Below are 21,544 nucleotides of genomic sequence, written 5' to 3' on the forward strand. Positions count from 1 at the left end.
CAGAAGAACAGCATTTTGATACACATGTAACAATGCAGTGACTACCTACAGAAAACCACAACAGTCACACAAAAACTAATGCAGGCAGACCTGGTAACTGAGGTGGGTGGCCAAGCAAAGGGCTTCCTCTCCCAATTCATCTAGAAACAGCTGTAGACAAAAACTTTAAATAAGAAATTTATTCTTTCTAAACTAAATACATGTAAAAGGCATTAAATTGTTAGCATTTATACATCTGAAATTATTAAAGCTTTAAGTTGCACTTAGTTTTTTGAGAAACCCTTTTTAAGAGCTTGGAGCACATAATAGAAAACAAAGCCACTTACCTCTTTTTATCAGAAGTGATTGTGTGCAGCAGGGTCTCACAGTCTAGTCCACGGACCCTGGGTGTCCACATTATCTGCTGTTATCCTATGGTGCTGATTTAGGCAACCAAGGGTAGTAGTATTCATTATATTCTTCACCACCGTACAATTGCAATTAAAAGCAAAAAGCAGCTTTCTCTTAAGAGTGTTTTTAATGAGACGATAAACATAGTTTTAATAATCTATATTATGAAATGGGAAGTACTGTTAAAGATCTCCTGTGGTATACCAAAGTAGTGTGGCTGTCTCAGGAAAAAGCAGTTCGATTGAATTGGGAACTAAACTATCTACTTTCCCATGGAATAACATTTTCTTTTTGAAAGAATTGATAAGCAACCTATGGCTATTCAAACATGGGCACTTAGCAGGCATTTTCTTGAAAATGTATGAAATGAACCTATTTCTTCAAAGATAAAACAGGTAATATTATTATCAAAGATAAAATACAAGCTTTCAAGTGAAAATTTGAAGTTTGGGACACTTGTATCCACCATCTTGGGCTTGACAGCTTTCCAATATTGTTGACTTTGCCAATAAGATCAGTGGTGATAATGAATGCTATGCTTTGATCTGGTATAATGAGACATTAAGGTTTGGAAGACCTTCATAACTCATTGAACCCCTTATTTTCCAAGTGTATGAATGATGGTACAAAAGCATGCATAAAAACTTATTCAAAAAATGTAAGATAGCTAATGGATTATAATGTACTAGTAAAAGAAAAAAGTTTGACCAAGTTTCAGATTCCACATTGCAAATAAGAAAGTAATTAAGAAATTCAACTTCTGTTTAATTATGGTGTTATATCAAAAAAGAATATCCCCTATCATCTGAAGAGGCTATTAAAATGCTTCTTCCTTTTTAAACAACATATCTGTGCGGCTTTGGATTTTTGTTGAATGCTTTGAGCAAACAACACATTGCAACAGGTTATATGCAGAATCTGACATGAAAATGCAGCCTTTTCTTATTAAGCTACACATTAGATTTATAAAATTGTAAGACAGTGCTAACTCACTAAATTTGATTTTGGAAATATAGTGGTTTTTCATAAAATTTGTTATTTATATTAACATGTAATGGTTTTTAATATTAATGTAAAGTTTTATATTAACATGTAATGTTATTACATTAACATGCTATCTATCTATATATAAAACCCTCATATACAAATAGACCCAACTGCTGAACAACCAGTCACTATGATGTGTGCTCACCACCAGGGGGTGCATTAGGAATATGGTGGACATCAGCAGCAGAGCGTGGAACATGGTGGGCATTGGCCATGTGGGATGGTAGAGTAAGTGAGCAGGGGCACCAGATTTGCCATCCGGGCAAGCATCTGGTGGTTAGTGAAATTTTTTTGCTCCTGCTGCAGTCCTGCTGGGTGCTCACAGCTGCTGCCGGCATCCAGCGCCACCCGGATCATTCAGCGCCATAAGCGGGTGCAAATAGCAGCTGCCAGCTCCCTTCGCCCCTCGGGGCTTTTCCACCTCCCCTTGCTCCTAAGGGGTGATTGGGGTAGTAGCCACTTCTTGCACCCATTGCCAGCGCCAGTCCCGCTTGGACCTGCTGCTAGTGCCCAGCACCAGTACCAATTGTTTGGCACTGTGAGCAGGTGCGAGCAGTGGCTGCTGGCCCCAATTGCCCTGAGGGCTTCTTCACCTTCCCCTGCTCCTGAGGGGCGATCAGGGCAGCAGCTGCCTCTTGCATCCATTGATGGCACCAGCCCCACTCGCACCCTCTGCTGGCACCAGCCTCAATCGCTCTGCACTGTCAGCTGGTGCCAGCTCCATCAGCACATGGTGGCAGGAGCCCCAATCGCTCTGCACTGTCAGCTGGTGCCAGCCCCAATCGCTCTGCACTGTCAGCTGGTGCCTGCTCCAGCAGCACATGGTGGCAGGAGCATGGCTGCTGGCAGACAGGGAACTGGGGGTCATGGAGGGAGGGGCCTGGCAGGGGCGTGGAGGATGGACTGAGACCCACCCCTTGCCCACTGCAGCCTTTCAGTTCACAGTTCCTTTCAAGGTGCAGGAATGCGTGCACTAGGCCTCTAGTTTTTAAATAAATAAGTAATATATTTTCAAATTCTGTTTTATTTTTAATATGGCTAAATATCAATAGGTATACTAAAAAGCCCTTTTATTATCTCAATAACCTTTAAGAAAGTAGCATTCTTGAAAGCAGAGTTTAGAAACTGCTGTAAAGGAGTCCACAGGAAAAGCATATACGGTGGTGAAATAAGTTTGTTCCCTTTCAGCCAGTTATGATGTACAGTGGCACAGTGATATTATAGAAGTTCCAAGATGTCCTACAGCTCAGAAACATGCTTAATTTTGTTTATTTTGATGTTTCTCAAACTCTTGGAAAAAATCCTGTTTTTACTAGGAGGAATGGACTATTTGTGAGAAGTAATATTTCACAAATACCACTTCACTTTCATCTCACTTCAAAGATGTTAAAAGGTTAGTATATTGCACATTTTATATCTTTTTAAGGTTAAATAATATTTAATTGTCTGTATACGCATTTTCTTTTTTCATTTATCTGTCAAAAGACACTGAAGTTGTTTCCATGTCTTGGCTATTGTGACTAGTGTTGCAGTGAACATGGGAGTGCTAATATCTCTTTGAAATCCTGATTTCATACATTTTGGATAAAGACCCAGAGTTGCTGGGTCACATGGTGGATTCACTTTTTAGTTTTGGAAGAAACTTTATATTGGTTTCCATAAGGGTGGGATCAGTTTGCATTTCCATTGACAAGTTTCAGTTATGTAGAATGAATAAGTTGTGAGGATATTCTGTACAATATTGTGTCTATAGTTAATAATATTGTATTGTAAATTTAAGAACTTGTCAAGAGGGTAGATTGCATGCTAAGTGTTTTTACCGCAGTAAGATAAAAATTAAATATTACTATAAATATCACAGCTCTCAAGTTTAGTATATAAACGCTGACACCCTAATCATGAGGCAAATAACATAATATTTAAGGAGTACAAGTGGCTGAGGATCTAGTTTTTTTTTCCTTATGTTTTCAAGATTTTTAAGAACTTCAAAGACTTTCCCATTTGAATTTTTATTTCTCATCATTCAGGAAATTTGCATATAGGATACATATAAGGCTGTTAATGTTATTATAATCGTCTGAAAATTCTAACACATCTCTAATGAAAGGTGTTGAGCTATATTTTAAAATCGTAGTTCCAAGTTTTGTTGTTTACATAAAATACACCTGCATGGTTTGTTGTAAAAGGAAAGGATTTGAGGAGTCGTATGAAGTTTATTTCCAATACTGAATCCATAATTTATTGTCTTTAGTGGGTTAGTTTAAGAGTCAGCCACATATAAAATGAGATTGTCAAACCTTCCTCACTAGGCTGTTGTACAAAGAAAGAGAAATTTCTACAGAGTGCATAGTACAGGAAATGAGTGCCCACTAGAGATCAAGGTCTATGCTAGATTACAGGGAAGTACAAATGGATAGAACACTGCTTAACAGACTTTGAGATCAGTCCCAACAGGTCTCAATTACAACAGAGAATAATAATGCTATAATAAAATAAATGAGGGGAGATAAATTGGTAATCCTCCAATACTCATTCACCCATTCTTTATTAATAGAAACTCCCATGTTCTGGCTAGGCACCTGGCCTTCCAGCTAGAGAATCACATTACCCTTCTTTCCTCCCTTGCAGTAAGGTGTGGCCATATAACAGTGGCATGGAGATCAAGTATTGTAATATGTGCAACTTATGCATTCGGTTCTTAAAAGGCAACTCTGCTATCTATTTTCCCTTGCCATTGGGCTGAAACTTGGCCATGACAGTGGTGAATCACACCCGGGAGCATGAGGACAGCATACCCAGTCACCCCGATGATTTTATATGGCACGCTACCTATCTTCTCCCAACCTCTAACCAGCTCAGACCCTAATGTAAGAAATAATTAAGCCATCTGTCTTGTTTAAGCACCCTTACTTATTTGTTAAAACACCTGAACCAGTGTCCTAATGAGCAAAGTAAGCTCAGGATGCTGTCACTCCCAAGTCTAGACCCCTTGGAGGAGATGGGAGAGGGGGAGCAGAAGACAAGCCTTCCTGAAGGAGGGAATCCCTGACCTGCATGTTTAAGGGTCACTGTGCTTTAAAAAAAAAACTCCTCCCCATGCGATTCTGATACTTCTCTCTTATGAGCCCTTCCCCTAGATCAGTGGTTGGCAAATTGCGGCTTGTGAGCCACATGCGGCTCTTTCGCCCCTTGAGTGTGGCTCTTCCACAAAATACCACATGTGGGCACGCACACACAGTGTGATTGAAACTTCATGGCCCATGCACAGAAGTCTGTTTTCGGCTCTCAAAAGAAATTTCAATCATTGTACTGTTGATATTTGGCTCTGTTGACTAATGAATATGCCGACCACTGCCCTAGAGAATCACTGATGAGATGTCTTATAGTGAGGTATAACTTTTCCTTCTGGAGGCTTGGTGCATGAAATTTTTGCATGGCGGAGGGGTGTATTAGCCTGCACCCTCTCCAATCTGGGACATCCCTCCCACAATCCAGGATTGCTGGCTGCCAACTGTTCACCTGCCTGCCTGCCTGCCTGATTGCCCCTAACCTCTTCAGCCTGCCAGCCTGATCACCCTCTAACCACTCCCCTGCCAGCCTCATCAATGCCTAACTGCCCTCCCCTGCTGGCCTGGTCCCCCCTCCCTCCCCCCAATGGCCCTCCTTTTTAGGCCTGATCACTCCCAACTGCCTTCCCCTTCAGGCCTGGTACCTCCAACTGCCCTCCCCTGTTGGCCTGGTTACCCCCAACTGCCCACCCTTGAAGTCCTGGACCCCCCACCTCCCCACAACTACCCTCCCCTGATGGTCTGATAGCCCACAACTGCCCTCCCCTCTGGCCATCTTGTGGCAGCCATCTTTGACCACATGGGGACAGCCGTCTTGTGTGTTGGAATGATGGTCAATTTGCATATTGCCATCAAGATCATAAATAGCCAATGTAGGACCTTCTTACTGATTTTTAAAATATATATATTTTATTGATTTTTTTACAGAGAGGAAGGGAGAGGGATAGAGAGCTAGAAACATCGAATCATCAATCAGCTGCATCTTGCACACTCTCCACTGAGAGTGTGCCCACAACCAAGGTACATGCCCTTGACTGGAATTGAACCTGGGTCCTTTCAGTCCACAGGCCAACGCTCTATCCATTGAGCCAAATCGGTTTTGGCTTACTGATTTTTTTTTTTTTAACATTTTTTAATAAACTGTCATTGCCCTCCACCAAGAATATAAGCTTCATTAAGCTATGGTCATTGTCTGCTTTTTGTTTTGTGTGGTAGCCTCAGTGCAACTGCTCACATAGTAGGCATTCAGTAAATTTTTTTGAAAGAGTCAATGAATATAGGGAGATATACTGTATATGCTTAGTCATTCAACCTACAGCAATAAAAAGGTACTTACAGTTAAGTAAGCTGATGATTGCAAGGTTATGGGAAGAGCAGCTATAATAGGGATAATGAACATATTCTGTAAGTTAAACTTTGACAGCCACCCTATTTAATAAAGAGGTAATATGCAAATTGGTCATCACACCCTCACAAGATGGCTGCCTACGACCAGGCTGGTAAGGGGGTTAGTGAGGGATGACCAAATGACTGAACAAGCAGGCTGTGTAGGGAGTGATGAGGGGCAACCAGGCAGGCACGGGGGAAGTTGGGAGTTACCAGGCCAGCAGGGGGTGCAGTTGGGGGTGATTAGGCTGGCAGGAGAGGCAGTAGGGGGCAACTAAGCTGGTGGGGGCGGGCAGTTGGGAGTGACCAAAGCTGGCAAGGGGGCAGTAAGGAATTACCAGGCTGGCAGAGGGGGCAGTTAGGAGCAACCAGACTGGCAGGGAGGGGGCAGTTGGGGTGACCTGGCTGGCAGTGGGGCAATCAGGCAGGCCAGCATGCAGAAGCAATGAGTGATGATCAGGCTGGCATGGGGGGGTGGGGGGCAGTAAGAGGCAACTAGGCAGGCAGGCAGGTGAGCGATTAGGAGCCAGTGGTCCAGGATTGTGAAAGCAATGTCCGACCTCTGGTTTAGGCCCAGTCTCCAGGATTGGGCCTAAATCGTCAGTCAAACAACTCCTCGGGGTCCCAGATTGGAGAGGGTGCAAGCTGGGCTGAGGGGACCCCCACCTCTGTGCACCAATTTCATGCACCAGGCCTCTAGTTACTGATAAAAATCATTGAATTCTGTTTCTTTAATAATGCCTTACAAAAAGAGTCCTTAGATATCCTTTGTCCTGATGTGGGTTTTGAACAGGACTTCAATATTAACTACATCACTAAAATAATGACATCACTTTTTTTTTTTTTAACAAGAAAACAAATCCATTTTATTTATTTACTTTTCAAGAAGTTTATACCCTTGAGGGTTACAGCATCATAAGATGGCCCGATGGGCTTAGCAGGAAGATTGCTTCAGAATTTAGCATGAAACATGCCACTGTTTCCATGAGTGCCAGCTCCCTGTTCCCAGATGACTCTGGTTTTGTTCAGTTTGCCACCAGGAGTCACCGCGTTGTTCTTTGCTTTGTACATACGACCAAGAGTGCATAGATAGAATTCAGCTTCATCTTGAACATAAACACCTTCCATTTTAAGAAGAGCTGCGTGCTCCCTCTGGTTCTGTGTGCTCCCTCTGGAGGCCTGCTTGTAGCCAGCAGGAATGGCCTTGGAACACAGCCTTCCAGACTTACTGTCATTACCGAAGTCTTGATCCACGCAGCTCCACGGGTCCCCAGATAGCAGAAAGAGTGACATTACTTCTTTAAAGTTTGAAGTCACTAGGGTACAGCACATGAAAAGAAATTTACTCAGTGATCCACCAGTGACATGAAAGAAAAAGTCAATATGGATATGGATAAGTGAGTTAACATTGCCCACTAGCATTAGATTCAAATCATGACTAAAACTATTACCTTGGGTTCTACAGGATTAAGCTTCCCTACTGGTAATAATGTGCATGGCAACTTAAAAAAATCTCTTCAGTTCACAACTGTCAGCGTTAGTGTTTGATTAGTCAAAAAAATATTCCCCTGATATAAAATTGGCATCAATAATTTGCCTTTTTAATCATTTGTGATTGAAAGCTGATACCGTGTAACAGTTTTTAAACAGAATAGTAAAAGTTGAACAGAAGGTTCTCATATGCTAAGTGGGATTTTGTCATCAAGACTGTAAAGTATGCTGAAACCGGTTTGGCTCAGTGGGATAGAGCATCAGCCTGTGGACCAAAGTGTTCAGGGTTCGATTCCGGTCAAGGGCATGTGCCTTAGTTTCGGGCACATCCCCAGTAGGGGGTGTGCAAGAGGCAGCTGATCAATTATTCTCTCTCATCGTTGTTTCTAACTATCCTTCTCTCTTCCTCTCTGTAAAAAATCAATAAAATATATTTTTTAAAAGACTATAAAGTATACTATGACTTTATTTTCCTATGTGTTTAATGTTGTACCTTTATTACATTTATTGAGTAACTGATATATGCAGAACAACAAAATAATTGGCAGTACTAGAAAAACGAAACATGTTTAAGTGAAAAGAGCTTCCTCTTTATATCTAATCCAATAACTCAGGTAAATAAAGTCACCTGGTGCTCTACTGCATTCAGTCCTCATTTAGTTTCACAAAGCCTGGATAACCTGATGATTTCTTCAATGAAATGTTTTCCTGCTTTTGTTGAAATAAATGCCAACTGTTTAAAGAAATTTGCCATGAAGAAAGGAAAGTGGAAGCCTGTTTCTAAAGAAATTTGAATGCAGAAAGAAATACTCATTATTGTTAGAAAACTTTTCCCCTGAACAATTCCTAATTGGGTCTCTAATTTGCTTCTGTCTCATCACTAATTATTTGTGTTGTTTATGAAATAAAGCATAGAACCACCTGCTCAGTGTAATACTTGCAGCCTAAGTTTGCTAGCCTGCAAATTGATGAATAAACTAAGCCAATTCATCCATCTGTGAAATATTTCAAGGTTGACCAAACATTGGTTACAAGATTTTGAGTTAAAAAGATAGTGGAGGACAGTGCTTATAGTTTGATAATGTTTGCTTACTAAGCGTGAAATGAAATTTAACTGTGGCATGTCTGCATGTGTAAATTTATTGTGGTTGTTTAGACTGCTTGCAAAATGAAATGTCAGGGAGTATTCTGAGATTCCAAATGTTTTAGGCTTCAAAGGACTTGAATAGCTGAGGTTTTGCTTTCAGGTTTTTTTTTTTGTTTTTTTTTCCCATGTATAATTAATTTAGTTAACCAATAACTGATTGTGGAACGAGCATAGGAAAATTAAAAATTAAAATGTAAAATTAACTTCCAAATTTGAAATGCTAAATGTGTCATCTGAATATTATAGGGACTTGAAAATATATACAAAGTACTGAATTGATATTTCCCCTGAATATGTAATATATCGTAAATAGATGACTTAGGCCAGTCTCTTGAATCTGCAAGATGTTTGTTATTATTTTTATGCAACTTAGGTTCATTCATATGTGGGAAAAATTAGTGGTGGTTATGAAGTCTTTTTTTAAATATATTTTATTGATTTTTCACAGAGAGGAAGAGAGAGAGATAGAGAGTTAGAAACATCAATGAGAGAGAAACATCCATCAGCTGCCTCTTCACACCCCCTACTGGGGATGTGCCTGCAACCAAGGTACATGCCCTACATAGGAATCGAACCTGGGACCCTTCACTCCCCAGGCCAAAGCTCTATCCACCGAGCCAAACCGGTTTCAGCCTGAAGTCTTTTTTAGATAATTGTGAGACCTCACAGGATCTATTTAAGCTTCCTATTGATGGTTCTGAACAATATATTACTTAATGGTTTCTATGGCTTGAGAATTCATTCACACTTCCTTCCTCCCTCTATTGCTCTTTTTCACTTGTCCTGCCAGGCTTCTAGAGAACAAGACAAATCCATTTTGCAAGTGGCAAACATTTATTTGTTTATTTATGTTTCCTTGACTGGTTGATTTACCAAAGCATAGCATTTCCAAAAGCTTAGTGTCATTGTTTTTTTAATCGATTAATTTGGCTCCAGGAACATTTTCTTGGTATTTAAAATAGTTTGTATAGACTCACTGTAGGGTTGTGATGACTAATCTGATTTAACTTTCTCTTCTTTTCCTTCCTCTAAGTGCTTTGCCATATGATTCATCTTACGCCCGTGACCTTTTTCTCTTAGAGCCATTTCTTAGACCCCAATGACTGGCACACTTATGGTTTGTTATTGAAGGACTTAAGAGTTGTTGATTTTTTTCTGAGCTGTTTATCCAATTTGGATTAACCTATGTTCATGCCTCTCTTTTTAACTTTTATTATTAAACCTTTGGCTGGTTCATTCATTTGATTGTGCATTTATTTGCTCAAATGTACCTTACATGCATAGTGTCCAATCAATATTTATCACGCAGTGAGTGTGTAACGATAGGGAGAGAATTTTAAGTCATCTTTCTATTTGATATTCCATTAGTTACACGTTTAGTGAAAAGTTTCAAACCTGAGCTTAAAATGGCTTATGGAATGTCTGCAGTTCATTTATTGACTAGATAAAATATATTTAACACCTTTAATATGTTAGCTTAATCCATGCCAACTTGACCAACCTTTATGACTGGTCATATTTCACATTCTTGCTGAGTGATTTTGGTGTTTATTACACTTTGTAGGGAGGAAACTTTAAAGGTCCTTGTATAATTTAAATAGTGTGTTTGCATGAACCGTGAACAGTATGTGCTATCTCATATCACTGATTCATTCATTCGTTCGTTCGTTCATTCAAGAAATGCTTATTATTTGTCTATGTTGTCAAGCCCTGTTTACAACCCAAAGGTAGAGCAGTGTGCATGAGGGCAAAGGCCCCTACTCTCATGGTGTTCATGTTCTAGAGGAGAAGAAACAGATAACATACAAGTAAGAACATATTCAAAGTAATTTCTGACAGTGAGAAGGGACAGGGTGATATGATGGCAAGTGTGGTGGCTATTTTATAATGGGAGATTTGGGACAGCCTCACCAGGAGGAGACAAGATTTGAGCTGAGACCTAAATAATACAAGAAGACCCATCCATGAAAGCATTTGGGGCCAGTGCATTTGTTGCAGAGTTAGCAGGAAGGACGGCAATTCTGGGCTTGGCATTTTACCAGGGACAGGAAGGTCATTCTGAGGAGTAATATGAGAAGATGCTGATGACTTAGGTAGGGACCAGCTCAACTTGGGCTTTATAGGCCCTGATAAGGATTGTGGAGTTTTATTTTATTTTATGTGTCTTAGAACTCATTGCAAAATTTTTTTTAAGCAGGGAATTGATATCATCTGATGTATGTTTAATATCATTCTGGTTGTTGTAGGGAAAATAGAGCAAGAGTAGAAATAGAGCAAGGTGCTTAGTTAGAAATAATGCTGACTAGGTTTGGGAGTGGCGGGCAGTGGGGCATAGAAAAATCAGTATATTTGGGATTATTTTGAAGGTATAGCTGATAAATTGGATGTGGGTCATCTAAAGGAGAGGAATAAAGAATGACTCTGATGGAAGGAAAACAGTATTAAATAAGATGGGAACAGTGATAGGAGGGACAGCTTTGAGGGCTGTGCCCAGAGTTTCTGACCTTGTTATCTTGGAGAAGCCTGTAACACATCTTAGTAGGAAGATGGATATCACTGTGTGAACCTAGAGCTCAGTGGAGGGATAGTCTGTGAGTGAGAAAATGAACAGAGGAGCATTCTCCTTTTATTAATGACATGGCACCCATTATAAATTGCACTATGATACTTTTTATGTTTATTAGCTTTACATCATCCTCCAGCAATGAGATACTTAAAGGCATAATGTACTACATGCCTTTCTGATCCTCAGACAGAAGGGTATCACTGATCCTCAGACTGAAGGGTATTTAGTAAGCCAGTGCAAGAAAATAGGCAAATATTGAGTATTATGTACACTTGCAAAGCTAATTTGGTTATTTTGAAAGACTTAGCAACAAACTCTCCACTTCATGTAATTTTTTTCTTGAAAAAATAATCCCATAGTTTATATTCTTTTTTAAGCTCTATTTAATCTTTGTAGAAAAACAGAATAAGAGAATAAAGTTAACCAACTGAGGATAACTGTCTGAATTCTAGCCTTTCCTGATAACATTTGACATTTTGTTCTCATCATGAGGCTAAATCTCTTGACGCGAAACAGAATCAGTGAAACTTAAATAAGTAGACCAGAATTGTTTTCCTTGGATAGGCCTTTGGGCTACATGGACTATTGGATTATTCTCCCATAAACCGGAATGCTGGAAACATCCAACTTCAAAAACATCAACCAGGGGTTAAAAATAAATAACATAGAGAAGGCACAATTGGGATTTTTAATGTTCAAAGAAAGAAATAAGGTGTGTGTGTGTGTGTGTGTGTGTGTGTGTGTGTGTGTGTGCGCACGCACGCTTAAGAATTAAAGCCAAGCCTAATTTAGATTTCTCTCAAGCAGCCATCACTGATCCTCAGAGTGAAGGGAATCTTCCACAACCTGATCTTAATTTCTGGAGGCCCGGATAGGATTCTCCTCATACATGCATTTGTGTTAAGATGTGCAGTCTTGGAACATTGGGAACGATGATCAGTGCCCATCATGCTCTGGGACTATTTCCTAGGTGGTCACTGGTCTATTTCTGAGGCTCCCTCACGTATATGTAGGCCTATTCAGAGCCTAGGGGTGGGTACTCAAGTGGCTGGTATTTGAACTGAGTGAAACCTCAGAAATAATGTAACACTTCATTCTTTGATCTATTCACCCATCTTTAAACATGTGTTGAACATCTACTTCGCGCCCAGCACTGTGCCAGAAACCAAAGATCTAAAAATAGATAAGATATGGCTCCTGTTCTATGTATTTTCCAGTCTAGTCAGAAAGACAGATTTAAAAATAGATGCTTGCAATACAGTGTGAACTGTACTAGATAAGTGGTGTCTTAGCATATACTCATATGGCTGCATTATGAGCCGCCCCTAAAATGACTGTGGTTTATGGACACTATCGTTTCTATTTTCCCACAAACTGATCTGCACAGAGTCTGCAATTGGGCTAATCAAGGCTGGGTTCAACCTGGCAGGTCAGCTTCAGGCTGCCAGGGATGTGGGCGTGGCTGCAGGCTGTCTGGTTTAGGTCTGCTTTGGGGGGGGGGGGTGGTCTCATTCAGGTTCGTCTCCACGTGAAGGGGCAGTGGCTTATTTGGTATATCCTCTTAGAGCCTCACAGAGTGCAAGACAGCAAACCTAAACTAGTGTCTTCCATGCCTCCTCTCATGTCCCTGTCTTCTCCGTGGCCCAGTGTGATAGGACACATCTATATTTCCAGTATATAAAAGCTCCCCCACTCTCAGGGAGCAATCTTAGGTCAATCTTGCCTCTTCAGTCATCGCTCAATCAATTATTTATTCATCCATTATTCACCCTTCATTCTATCTTTCTGCTCATCGGACATTGAGCATATAGTAACATGCTCTCCCAACCAAGGATACAAAGGTGAAAAGGAACCACCTCTATATTTAGGCAGTGGTTTCAAACGTTTTTGCACTAAGGGAATTTGAAAAAACAAACACACACAACATTCTCCCCACAGATTTTTAACTTCACATCCAAAGTTTTTACTATAAAAGGGACCCCTCATGCACTGTTGGTGGGAATGCAGATTGGAGCAGCCACTATGGAAAACAGTATGGATGTTTCTAAGAAATTTAAAAATTAAACTACCTTGTGACCCAGTGGTTCTACTTCTGAGTATATATCCAAAGAAACCAAAACACTAATTTGAAAATATGTAGGCACCTCTATGTTCATTGCAACATTATTTACAATAGCCAAAATATGGAAGCAGCCCAAGTGCCCATCAATAGACACATGGATAAAAAAGTGGTGGTACATTATACAGTGGAATATTACTTGACCATTAAGAAATAAAATCTTAACATTATGATAGCATGGTTGGACCTAGAAGGCATTAACACATTGCAGACCAGTAGTTTAATTGCTAGCTTTACCCAGTGGCCAGGTAAGTTTCTACAGAATGAATACAAAAAATGTTTTACATAAATGTTAAAGGCATGCCTTAAAATTAAATGCCCATTGCATTTTGGAGTTATCTATTGCATGTTCTTACAAGTTAATGCATTTTTAAAGTATGATACTTTGTAAAGCACTGTATAATATGAAAACATGAGAATTCTCATGATCTGTCTGCAATTTAAGCTAAGTTAAATAAGTTAGAGAAAGACAAATACCATATGAAAACCTATTCCAAACACACGTGGAATCTAAAGAACAAAATAAATGAGCACACAAAATAGAAACAGACTCATAGATACAGGAAGCAGAAACTTGGTTCCAGATGGGAGAAGGGGGAGGAGACTGGGTAAAAAAGGTGAAAGGATTAAGAAGTATAAATTAGTAGTAACAAATAGTCACGGGGATGTAAAGTGAAGTGTAGGGAATACAGTCAATAATATTCTAATAACTATGTATGGTGCCAGGAGGGTACTTGAAATATGGGGCATGATTTTGTAAAGTATATGATTATGTAACTACCATGCTATACACCTGAAACTAATGTAAACCAATATTGAATGTAAGCTATAATTGAAAAATAAAGTTTTAAAGTGAAGTTTTTTATCATTTATATATTTGCAAAATAAATCATTTCTAGCATATTATAAATTTTAAATATACCCATTAGATCACTCAGTTGAATGTATCCAGTGACAACTAAATATAGCAGCAATTTATTATAATAATTAAAAATTACTGTTAAAGTAGAAAAACTCTCAAAAGGTAGTATAGCATGATATTTAAGAGCATAATATATACTTAAATTATGTGGAATAATATTGCAATAACTATGCATGGTGTCAGATAGATACTAGATTTATGGGGTGAGCACTTTGTAAGTTATATAAGTGTCTAATCACTATGCTGTACACCAGAAATTAATATAATATTGTATCAACTATAATTGAAAAAAACATAAATATTTTAAAAATTATCTATGTGAGGGTTACAAATCTATGAATTTTATTTCAGACTAGTAAATTTTATTTCAGACTTAGCTGTGTGGCTAACAGCAAGTCACTACACTTTTCTGTATCTTCTTGCTTCATCTGCAACTGAGGACAAATGATGGTATTAAATTTATAAGTTTGTTGCCAGGATCAAATGAGAACATTAAACTCTTAAGAGACTGGTTCATAGCAAAAAATATGTAAATTTAATGTTGTCATTATATTATTGTTAATTTACTGAGAAGAGACCTAATATAATAGAAGAAAAATAGCAGAGTTTAATGTCATAAGTAAATAGAGTATCATTTTCTCTGAAAGAAAAGAGCTATCATCTTAAATGAACATATGTATACCATTGTCTATATCTCGAATTAGTAATAACTACTACTATGCATTAACTAGACTTTTGAGTGGAGGGGCACTGGGGGGCGGGGGAGAGCTAGCGTTTAGAAGAGGCAGAAGCAAAGTCCTCTTGCAGTGCCCAGGAAAAGGCTGCTCCTCTGCTCCAGAGTAGTATCGGGTGCCTCAGAGGGCGCAGCTCTAGGACTGGGCCTTTCTCACCTCCCAGTGTGGGGCCGGGGGGAACCTCAGGGTTGAGGACTGGTGGAGTTAGAGGAACAGAGAGGCTGGGAAGATCTCTGAAATCTTTTCCAACATCAGTATTTTGTGAATCTAAAATTCCTAAAAATGTTTGTCTTTCCTTTTTTCTCTAAGTTTTCTTGCCACTGCTATCATATAAATGCCACAAAAAGATTTATTGAGCCCAAACCGGTTTGGCTCAGTGGATAGAGCGTCGGCCTGTGGGCTGAAAGGTCCCAGGTTCGATTCCGGTCAGGGGCATGTACACTGGTTGCGGGCACATCCCCAGGAGGAGGTGTGCAAGAGGCAGCTGATCAATGATTCTCTCTCTCTCTCATCCATGTTTCTAATTCTCTATCCCTCTCCTTTCCTCTCTGTAAAAAAATTAATAAAATACATTTTAAAAAAAGATTTATTGAGCACCTACTATCTGCCAGGATCAATGAATGCCTGTCTTTTTGTGGATAAGTCTGCTAACCCACAGATATTTATGCCTAAGGAGAATTTTAAAAAATTATTTTTTACATTAAAAGCCTTTTCCTTCAGGCTCTGATGAGCCTTACTTGGATCATGACCATTAGTAAAATTATTTTACTATATTTTTTAAACAATGAGAAAAAGTGTTTTTACTACTTAAATAAATTTAAGAATTGGAGTATTTGTTGATTCAGGGCTCTTTATTGAGACTGACTTAATTTTAGTATACCACAAACAGCATTTTTCTTCTAATAAAAGGCCTTCACCCCTAATTGCCCCCCACTGGCCTGGTTGCCCCTTACTACTTCCCTGCCTGCCTGCTTGCTCCCAACTGCTTCCCCCCCCGCCTGGTTGCCCCTAACTGCCCCATGCAGCCTGCTGTTCATATGTTTTGTTGTCCCTCACTAACCCCCCTGCCATCCTTGTCACCCCATACAGCCTGCTATTCGGTCGATACTGTGAGGGCGTCCTGACCAATTTTCATATTATCCTTTTATTAGTATAGATATTATTAGTATAGATGTTCCTGTAAGGGAAAATTTATTTCTACTAATTATTTGCGCCTCAAAGCTAATACTGTTAAATACAGAGGCATAAGATGTTTTTTTCTTAAATGGATTTTATTTTTTTGAGTAGTTTTAGGTTCACCGAAATTGAGCAAAAGGTACAGAGATGTCCCACCTACTCCCTCCTCACATAGGCATCGCTTCCCTCAGTATCAACCTTCTCCGTGAGCGTGGTGCATTTGTTACCAACCATGAGCATACATTGACACATGGTTATCACCCAGAGTCCATGGTTTACATAGAGTTCGTTCCTGGTGTTGCACATTACATGAGTTTGGATAAGTGTATAAGGACATGCACCCACTATTATAGCATTATACAGAGTATTTTCACTGCCTGGTTACATACCCCATGTGCTCGGCCTATTCACTGTCCCCTCTCCCCAACTCCTGGCAACCACTGCTCCCTTTACTCTCTCCATAGCTTTGCCTTTTCCAGAATGTCATATTGGTGGAATCACATAGTATGTGGCTTTTTCACTTTGGCTTCTTTCACTGAGTAGTATGCACTTAAGTTTACTCCATGTCTTTTCAGAGCTTGATAGCTCACTTCCCTTTAGCATTGAATAACATACCATTATCCAACATATCACCTTATATCCATTCACCTACTGAAGGACATGCTGGTTGCTTCCAGGTTTGGCACTTATGAGTAAAGATGCCATAAACATCCAAATGCAAGTTTTTGTGTGGACATGTTTTCAAATTCTTTGGGTCAATACCAAGGGGTACAACTGATGAATTTTATGGTCAGAACATGTTCAGTTTTATTAGAAAGCCACTGCCATCCAAAGTTGCTGTACCATTTTGCATTCCCACCAGCAATGAAGGAAAATTCCCATTGCTCCCCATCCTCATCAGCATGTGGTGTCAGTGTTCCGGATTTTGACAGTTCTAATAGACGTATAGTGGTACGTCCTTGTTTTAATTTGCATTTCCCTGATGGCAACTGATGTGGAGCATCTTTTCATGTGCTTATTTGCCATCTGTCTATCTATTCTGGTGTGGTGTCTGTTAAAGTCTTTAGCTTCTTTTTAACCAGGTAGTTTTTCTTATTAAGTTTTAAGAGTTCCTTTCATATTTCTGTATTATGTTCTCTGTATATTTTGGACAATAGTCATTTACCAGATGTCTCTTTTGCAAACATTTTCTCCCAGTTTGTGACTTCTCTTTCCATTCTTTTGATATGAGATATTCTTTACAGTTTTAATATAAGCGATTATACTAATTTTTACTGTGTTGTCTACTTGTAACTCTACCATTTTATCTTCTCAATAGTGTATGGAATTGCTTCTCATCACCTTTTGGGCTTGGCCTGGTAGCTGGGTTGGTCCCAATATGATAAGGTTGTGGGTTCAATCCTCAGTCAGGGAATCCACAAATAAATAAATGCATAAGTAAGTGGAATAACAAATCAGTGTTTCGCTCTCCAAATCAATACATTAAAAAACAAAGTAGGTGCAAGGATTTAACTATATCTTCTGGTGAGATCGTGTCCTAAGATTTACTAACTTAAATACATATTATTAAACATATTTAAATATATTACTTATAATATCTTTTATGTTTAAATTATGTGTGCATGGGCCGAAACTGGTTTGGCTCAGTGGTAGAGCGTCGCTCTGCGGACTGAAGGGTCCCAGGTTCGATTCTGGTCAAGGGCATGTACATTGGTTGTGGGCACATCCCCTGTAGGGGTGTGCAAGAGACAGCTGGTCGATGTTTCTCTCTCATCGACGTTTCTAGCTCTCTATCTCTCTCCCTTCTTCCTCTCTGTAAAATATCAATAAAATATATTTAAAAAAATAAAAATAAAAATAAATTATGTGTGCATGGTTCACATGATCTGTGAATTCCATTTAGACTAGTAAAGTGGGATATTTCAAATCATTCGCTACAATAACTACAATAATGTGGTGTTGGGTCTGACCGAGTTAAGAATACTATCGTTGCTGGGGATCAGGGTGTGACAGAGTGCCTCCCCTAAGGTCATAGGGAGTCAGACACAGTTCTTGGCATCACAGGCAAGCACAATGGCATCTGAAAGGGTCAAGTTGGGTTAATGTTTCAAAGATTCTTCTAATAAACTATATATTTCATACTGCCACTCAAAAAATACTATAACTATTACTCTAAATAAATGCCAAAGAGTACTACTTACTGAATGATTTAGAGGAGGTTGTAAATTGAAGATTTAATCTCAATAGTTGGCCTATTCTTCTTTTCCTAAAAGGGGGTGAAAAACCTAATTCAGAAGAGTATGGAGACCTTGTAAATACTGTTCCAGCTATTGTCTACCTCCCAGATGGAAAATAATTAGCTTTCTAAAAAATATGTCTGCTAATATATATTTGTGATTTTTTTTTTATGGAAGCACATTTTGTTGAATAATTAAACCTGCTTATTTTCTTATGTGAACAATTTTTTTCTAAGAAGTTTAATTTTATAGTTTAGTGAACATTTAGCTCAACTAAAACCGATTTGTCGTAAGAATCTGTTTTCTTTACATGAAAATCTATGGGAGCTGAAATCTCTCTTGAAGAAATTAGTGTGTGGGACCTGGCTAGTCAGGGTAGCACCTCAACCAAGGATCAAAGCATAAATGCCTGCAGGAGCCAGGTGGCAACTGAATGAGAGAATTGGACCCAGGGGTGGGGGAGTGTGGCTCAGTGGAGAGTACATATTTATTTGTGGGTGGCAGCCACCATTTAGCTTTAATGAATAGTTGCCATAACATATTGGAGTTGGGCCTAGAGTTGCCTGATCTTTTGACTTTTCAAGCAAAAAATCAAATGTCTGATTCGTTTGTGAAATACCTGATTCTTAGATATTGACTCTGTTTAAAACAAGCAATCAAACAAACAAAAGCTAACACTATGTGAGCCAAACAAAGTACATTTATGGGAGATACGTGTTCTACTGCCATTGTCAACCTGTGAACTACCCTATTTGTTTATACTGTAGTAGGATGTATTACTGAAGAATATTGCTGCTTACCAGTGTTTGTGCTATGGAGACAAAGGGCAATTCTCTCAGAAACAGTAGCATACCTAATGGCATGGGACTTGAATTTCACCCATTTGTCAATTATTGTGGGGGTCTTACCTAACTGCTGCACAACCTGAAGTCTTTTTAGATTTTAGACCAGTCCTCCTATTAATCATGGAGGATTTAAGATCGAAGTTGGGAAAATTTCAGAGGTGTGGACTAAGGAAATTAGATTAAAAGATCCAATCCAACTGCACCACCCTGAGGCAGTGCAGCACACGTCTTGCCTTCTGTCTTTTGGATTGCGATGCATTAATCCATGCTCCTCCTCCCTCACATGGTGCACTGCCCCCTTCTTTTTATTCTGTGGACCCCTCCTCCAGACAGCAGAGTGCCAAGAGTCTGTGATTGTGTTGTTAACAGGGCTGTAACCTCCGCCACCATACCCCTAGAACTGTGTGGTTGAACTCTAAATTCTCTCCAAACATCATCAGCCTTCCTCTAGTATCATTTCCCCCGATTATAATCAGATATTACAATGATAACCGCCCAAATAAAATCTTTCGAAACCAGGAAAAGAAAATGTGCTTCAAGCATAATTTCTGAAAACATTTTGATATGGAGACAGCTTTACTTTGCATTGGTTCTGGTTCAGAAATGGTTGCTTACCACTGACTATTAGGGTCTTTGAATATTGAAAACCAGTAAACGGTGGTGGAGTGTTTTAAGTTGATCTATAGAAAAAGGACATTCTCCAATGTGAAGCATCATCTGTTAGATAATGTTGGTTCCTTTAGATTAAATGGGGAGCTAAACACTACAAAACAATGTGGACTCCACTAATTCAGTAGTAATAATAATTCAGACGTAATTGGGTAAATTTTGTTGCCTGCATAATCTCGGGACATATGTACTTGAGAAATTAGTCACATAAATCAGGATATATGCTTAGCTATATGTCAGAAATGAATGTCAACAGTTATTTTTGGACTCCGTTTCAATAGCATACTCACATTGAAAACAATGTATCACCGGATGCAAATAAGTCTTAGACAAGACAATCGCTGAATTTGTATGAAAAAATACCTACAGCAGGTAGTACTTGGCAATGTTACTTGTGCTCTTGAACAAATCACTAAAACATCTTTGAACCTTCTTTTCTCATCTACAGAGGCTTCACCTCATTTTAAAGGAGAATTAAATTAAAGGTTATGTATTATTATCATTTACTTATTGACCTATTCAAAGTCTAGGTTCCAGATCTTTACATTTCACTGTTTTTAAACTGTTCTAGTGTATTTTAGTTGGGGGAGTCAGAATAATAAAGAAAAGATTTGGAACTTACGAACAAGTGAATTTTTGTTTAAAGATTTCCTACAACATTTTATAGTATCTTTTTGTCAGCATCATTAAGTTTGTGTTTCTCTTCACAAATTCACTTGGAAGGAGTTGACAAAAACAAAAGGGAAATCTGTAGGAACAGTGGAATTCATTGGATCTAACTTTACACACTTCCGGGCTGAAATGTTCTTGGTTGATGAATATTCACTTCTCAAGTAAATGTCTCCCTACTCATCCTTAGTAAGTACTATCTGAAAATAGAGAACTGTTTACATCTAGAAGAGAGGCAAATGCTGGTGAATCCAACAACAGATCATGCGAAGTGCATTCACTCCCTTCTGGCCTTACAGACGATATTATGTAGCCGTGCGAGACTTTTATACAGTAAGCAGCTTTTTAAAAAATTTTCCATTTCTGGGAACCTGAAGGTGCAGAATATTATTTGTTTAGTAGGTAATATGTTTGCTTGCTGACATGATTGCTTACTTGTAAACAAATCGAATTTTTCCAGGTATGAAACATTCACGTTCATTTAAAGGCCTGAAGAAAGAAGCCAGAGAGAAAAAGATTGTCCACGATTACCGCTGACCTGTCTAGACTTCAGAGCACCTCCTTCCTGGAGTCTGAAGTGTTTCTAAAAAGGTTGCTATTTTAACCGAAACCGGTTTGGCTAAATAGAGAGTCAATTAGAGAGTCAGCCTGCAGACTAAAAGGTCCCAGGTTCAATTCCAGTCAAGGGGATGTATCTTGGTTGTGGGCACATTTTCCAGTAGGGGATGTGTAAGGGTCAGCTGATGGATGATTCTCTCCTCATCGATGTTTCTAACTCTCTATCCCTCTCCCTTTCTGTAAAAAGATCCATAAACTATATATTTTTAAGAAGGTTGCTATTTTAGAGACAAAGGATGACCAGGGTGTGACCATTTCCCAAAACTTCTCCTCCCCATCTTCACTGAGAACCAACTTTTATTTGCTCTTCAGCCTATTTACTTTCATATTTTTAAAAAGTGTGCCAAACTCTTGTGTTTGAATTCACTGTGAGCAGAGTCGGATTATTTGTGTTTCTTTCCCCCCAGAACCATGCAGCTTCTTCTATTGGCTGATGAGGATACGCTGTTACCAAGCCTAG

The 21,544-nt window shown here is 39.1% G+C and overlaps 1 protein-coding gene across 8 annotated transcripts in view; it reads left to right on the plus strand.

The window, feature by feature from the left end:
- The window catches only part of GRIP1 (glutamate receptor interacting protein 1), a 658,304-nt gene that overhangs the window by 247,004 nt on the left and 389,756 nt on the right, over positions 1-21,544 (plus strand). The gene's annotated exons all lie outside the window — the stretch shown is intronic.

This window comes from Pipistrellus hanaki, assembly GCF_964339955.1.
Source record: "Pipistrellus hanaki genome assembly, chromosome: 3".
NCBI classification, from domain to species: Eukaryota; Metazoa; Chordata; class Mammalia; order Chiroptera; family Vespertilionidae; genus Pipistrellus; species Pipistrellus hanaki.